Source organism: Macadamia integrifolia, chromosome 5, assembly GCF_013358625.1.
Source record: "Macadamia integrifolia cultivar HAES 741 chromosome 5, SCU_Mint_v3, whole genome shotgun sequence".
Classification (NCBI taxonomy): domain Eukaryota; kingdom Viridiplantae; phylum Streptophyta; class Magnoliopsida; order Proteales; family Proteaceae; genus Macadamia; species Macadamia integrifolia.
Genome location: NC_056561.1, coordinates 21,062,851 through 21,068,870, shown reverse-complemented (window position 1 = coordinate 21,068,870; position 6,020 = coordinate 21,062,851).

Sequence of the window (6,020 nt, the reverse complement as noted above, 5' to 3'; positions counted from 1 at the left end):
AGGAGAAAAAAAAACAGATTTTAGTATAGTTCTAATATTTTTCTCACTCTTGAGAAAGACAATAGAAATTTAGGAAATAGTTTAGGTTGTCTTCATATTGTGAATCTATAAAATCCCAAAATCCAAACACTGGAATACTCATTAATTTTTTTTTTTTTTGGTTAAATGGAATACTCAATACTCACATGGGATGGGAGTGCGACATTGGCAGTAAAGGAGTAAGGTCATGGAGATAGGAAGCGAGTGAGGACGATTTTTCCTGTACTAGATTTCAATACCACCTATCCTACGTTCTGTCCTCCATCAAGTCCCCTTTTAATTATGGGTTTAAATTGTCTGTAGTGAGTGACGAAGTGTAATGAGAATCCAATGGTTAAAAGCATCTAGGCATACGTCTTAATGGGCTTCCAATTACTCGATGCTCATTGCACTGCTGCAGTGACTGCAAACAATTTTCACTCTTTAATTTCAGAAAAAGTTAGCAGTTTGCTGTCTTCCCTATCAAGGGGGGGGGGGGTAGAGAAGCCTTTTCTTAAGAGAGGAGAGTGGTACATGGCAACCATGGTGTAGGCTAGGGGTGTCAACCGGTCGGGCCGGTTCGATTTCGGTCGGGCTTAATCGGTCTTGAAGACTTTCAAAGGCTACACCGTGTCCGCCCATTTAACTAATCGGGCTTAGTTATTGAGGGCATGGTACACTTTATATTCGATAGGTCAGCCTCGGGTTATAATCGGGCTATCTTAATCGGGTTTTAGTCGGGCCTTAACCGGGCTACGGACATATTTAATGTTAAACGGACTTTAATCGGTTTTTAAACGGGTCCTCTTTAAAATGTGCTCTTATATTCCGGCCCACTCATGCAAGCCCAAAAAAATGAAAATAAATCAATAAATGATACCAAATATAACCATTATTTAAAATGTGAACATGTCTTTACTTTTTAGTTTTTATTCTTTAATTTGGGGGGTAAAATAGGTACATTACAATCATTAAAGGGTCGGGCCAAGTCGGTGCACAATATGCCGGTCTCGGTCGGGCGTTGTTCGGTCGGTCTCAGTCGGGCGCCCGACGGTCCAATTAGCAAAATCGAGACCGACCATTTATAAATGGGCCGGGCTCAAGCCCGACACGTTTAATAAACGGTCCGGGCCGGGCCGATTTATAAACAGTCGGTCCCAATCGGTTTAGTCGGATCGGGCCACGAATTGACACCCCTAGTGTAGGCTAATGCTCCTGGTCAAAGTTTTTTCCTTTTAAGTTTCGTTTGTTTAAAAAAAAAAAAAAAATCGTAGTCCTCTTGGATACTTTATTTGGTTTTACAGCTCAAGTAGTCTTAATCTGAATCAACAAGGGCTTGCTCTTTGTTTAATCCACCAATCTCTATGATAGCCTTGCATTGTAATGGATCTCTAAAACAGAATAAAGATTATTATGGAGGAATCATCAAGGATAACAAAGGGAAACCCATTTTAGCTTATGCTGGTATAGAGGATTTTGCTTCAGTACTTCACATGGAGTTACTAGCTGTCTTCAGAGGCATAACTTTATGTATTGAGAAGAACATTACAAAGGTTTCAATCAGGTCAGATTCAAAGCTTGCAGTGGACATAATGGAGTGATCCAAGGCCCTTGGGATACTCAAGTTATTAAGAGAAGGATTTTGCAGTTGACTAAATCTTTTGCATTAATAGAGTTCAAGCATATTTGGAGGGAATTAAATAAGCCAGCAAACTATATGGCTTCTCTTGGACCTCCAAGTGAAGAAATCCTAATTATGCCTACTGAGTTTCCCAATAATCTGAAGATGTTTGTGGAAAAGGATGCAGCCCACATTGTGTATTACAGAGTCTAAAGTGTTTTTTTTTATGATTATTATGATTTTCTATTTTTTAGAAGGGCATGTCCAGCTTGTGCTAGGAATTCCTTAACCTTTCTTTAGATATGTCCTAAGAAGGTAACGGGAATTGCCTTTTTTCTATACTCTATATTTTTTTTTCCTCTTTCAATATAAATATACAACTTGTTTATAAAAAAAAAAAAAAAAAAAAAATCTGAATCAACAATGGCATTAGATTCTTCCAATTACAATTCTGCTCTAGCCGAAATCAACTTAAAACTAAAAAAAAATACATAGGATCACCAACCCAAATCGGATGGAATCAAGATCAAGCTTGATTGATTTCCATCCGAATTGGCATATTCAACTAATCCACTCCCAATTCTTTGATAAAAATCCTCTCTTATCCCAAGTCATTTATCTTATGATCATCCAACGATTGTGACAACTTGGACACACATTTCAACAGCTGTCAATACTTGAGGATACGTGTCCAAATCATCCCAACCATTGAATATGGCTGCAAGATAAATGATTAAACACCTAAATTGTTGGAGAGGAGTGGAATCTTAATTCCTTGAACACCATCAATGGTCCATGATGATAAAAGATTATAGGCACTGGCTTTCTTTATAAAGGAGGTATATCTTTGGATTCTCTCTAGTGATTACCCAAAATCAAATACTTTGCTTTTCCCATTCCCCAAAGATGCATCACAATGCATCACAAGCAATAAGGAAAGTAGTAAGACTGCATCTGCTACACAGTGAGTGTTTGAAGAAGACCCCTCAACACCAAATCCCTTCCTTTTATTTATTTTTAGTTATTATATATATCATTCATTTGAGAAGCGTCAAGCTAGCAGCCTCACTCAACAACTCCTACATCATATGATGGTTTTATTGTTTGGAAGCACAACCCTAGAAGATAGTTTAAGAGAAGCTTATTTTTGTTGTACGGCAGTAGTTGTTCGCCTTCAAATTTTATTGACGTCTTCTGTAAGCCATCAACATTTATGTTCCTTCGATATACTGTCAAAATAGTACTCCAAAAAAAATCACTGTTCCAATCAACCGTGGTATAAGATCAAAATTTAGGGTCACCTTTGATAACTATCAAACATGCATAGATTTTTATTTTTATTTTTATTTTATTTTATTTTATTTTATTTGTGGGGTGAGGGGATTGGGGGTGTTGGTTTGAATGTTACCAAAAAAAAAGTGTGTGTGTGTGTCAATTCAATGCATAACGCATTAGTTGCAGTCTCTGCTTGTAGAGTAGGCACCAGGAGTGTGGAAGGTCTAAGGATCGACTCTTGTCACATGCATTCCCCCCCACCCGATTTCCTATCCCCCCCTCTAATGTTTGTGTGGATCCAATGCATAATGCATTGGTTGCAGCCTCTACTTGTAGAGTAGGCGCCATGAGTGTGGAAGGTCTAAGGATCGACTCCTGTCACATGCATTCCCCCAGCCCATTTCCTATGATCCCCCCTCCCCTTTAATGTATGTGTAAAATCCCCTCGGGCAATTCCTTAGGATATAATAACAAAAAAAAAAAATGTGTGTGTGAGAAAGAGAGAGAGAACCCATACCCAATTCACTTGATTTTCTTCCTATTGTACCATATATTTCCCAATTTACAATCTCTCATATATTTCCCAATTTACAATCTCTTGAACCACTAATAATGGAAGAGGAAGTCTTAATCGTTTGGTTCTGAACAGAATGATTTTCCTATTCTTAAAGTTGTCTGCTTCAGTTTTTGACTTTTTGATACATAACATAACCTAGTATGAGAACCCAAAAAATTACAAATTACAAATTACAACAAAGCAATACATATGTGCACCCCACAAATCTAAGCTTTCCCCTTTTGTTTTTTCTTCTCTTTCGGACGTGATGCTTATCTGTTCTTATTTCTTTCTCCCAGAGGACCAATTAGTAGAAGTAGCTCCAACCACTAGCCTTTGTTGGTGGTATTCCTATCATCTAGACTCTTGAGGTGGGTGGGTGGTACTAGTGGGCACCTTTGTTTTTTTAAGGGTAGAATACTAGTGGGGACCTTTGATAGCATATAAAATTTAGCTTTCCTTTTCCTTTCCCCACATTCTGAGGAGAAGAATCTACATCTAAGACATTTTTTCTCTTTTTTTTTTGGATTAGGCAAATCATCACTTGATGCTCCTCCAACTTAGCCTCTATCCTCATTCAAAGAACAAGTGAGTGTAAATTTTGCAGGCTTCTTACAAATCACTTCTTGTCCATAGAAAATTATTAGTCCTTGGCAAGTCATGGAAAATTTCTACTATCCATAATTGCTAATCACACAAATCAAAAGGATCCTTGGTGATCATATGAGAACATAACTGGAAGATGGAGAAAGAAACAGAGGAGTTTGAATACATATAATTCAAAGAGGAATATTTGGAGTTGTTGGATAGCATCACTTTGCAGTATGGTGCAAAAAAAAAGAAGGCCAGCCTCATTGAAAATAAGCCTGTGATGTAGTTGAATACAATGTTTGGAGGAGAAACAGAGGAAGTTAAAAGAATAGTACTAAAAGCAAATGCACTAATCACTTTTAAGCTCATATATGCTATGATTAGTTAATTAGAGACATTTCAGATCAGATTCCTTAAATTTATGTTTGTTGTACATGATTTTGCTTTGCTAAATGGAACATTAACATGCATAAGTACAAAATTGGAATTTTGGAGATCATCTTTAGAATAAAAATATTTTAAAATAAGCAAGAAAAAAAAAACAAAAAAAGAAAACAAAAACAAAAACAAAACAGAGTTTATAGTGTATAGCTTTAGTAACAATAGGATTGGAAGTTGGGTGATGAAAATTAATGATCGAAAAAGACTGCAAACTATAAATTTTAGGCACCTAGATTCAATAGTAAATAAAGAAGGAGAAATAGAAGATGATGTTACACAGAAAATCAAAATAAGGTGGATGAAGTGGAAGGGTGCGTCAGAAATGTTGTAAGATCAACATATTCCTTTAAAACTCTGAATATAATTTTATAGGACAATTATATGGCTAGAAATGATGTATGGAATAGAATGTTAGACAGTAATGAAACAACTTCCATAATGAGGATGTTGAGATGGATGAGTGATAAAATTAAAAAATATAAATTAAGAAATGAACAGATTAAAACTAATTTAGGAATAACTCCATTACATGATAAGTTGATATCTTAAGACTAATAACAATTATGGCTTTGAATAGAACGATCCATGTGGACGATCCATTTTATTTGGTTAAGATAAGAGTGTTAATCAGTTCCGTTTTGTTTTAGATTCAGGATACAATATTTACAAACCAAAACTGAATCAAAACAAGTTGGCTCTGTTTTATTCGGTTCCTATTCAGTTTTATGTCTTCGGTTTCTTTCAGTTCATATACAGTGTCAGAATTCACTTTAACTTACTCGGTTTTGTTTTGTTCAATTCTTCAATTCGAGCAAGATTTGGGAATATGTCATGTTAGCCTTGAAGAAACATGGTTCAAAAGAAGAAACAAGCAGAAGTGCAGAACAGAAATAAGGAGTGTTGATAGTTGAAGATAGAGGCGGAAGAGACGAAGTGAAAACTGAAATCTTAGAACTTGTGTTTTAACATTTTAGCATTTAGTATGGTTTATGTACAGTTCATGATTGATCTATATATGTTACATTTCATTTGGTTCGATTCAAACCAATAATTTTTAGTCCAAAACTGAATACAAATAAAAATTTTAGCTAGTCTATTGTTCCTCCGATGTTCATGCCAAAGGTGAAACTTTGAGACTTTGTGAACTTTTGTACACGCTAAATTTATTAGAAGAGAAAAAGAATCCTGCCAGCCGACTGTGCAAGATGCAAAAACACCGCACTGCCCCCTCTTGACTTGCCCTAAATATGCTCTCATGCACCCTCCCATTGGTCCTCTGATCTGAAGTTTCCTACCCCCGACCAGCAAGGTTCTCTCACCTTTATTATAATATACTAAAACAGGACCAAAACGTTTGATTCGATTTTCGATCTGATTTTTAACAATAGGTTCCATTCCGGTTCTAAATTGACACCCTTAGGCTGAGTTGAATTGATAGTTCCTTGCATTAACCATCACGGTCAGATTTTTGTTGGTCACCGTTCTATTGGTTAAATGGGCCATTCCAAAGGCCACCTA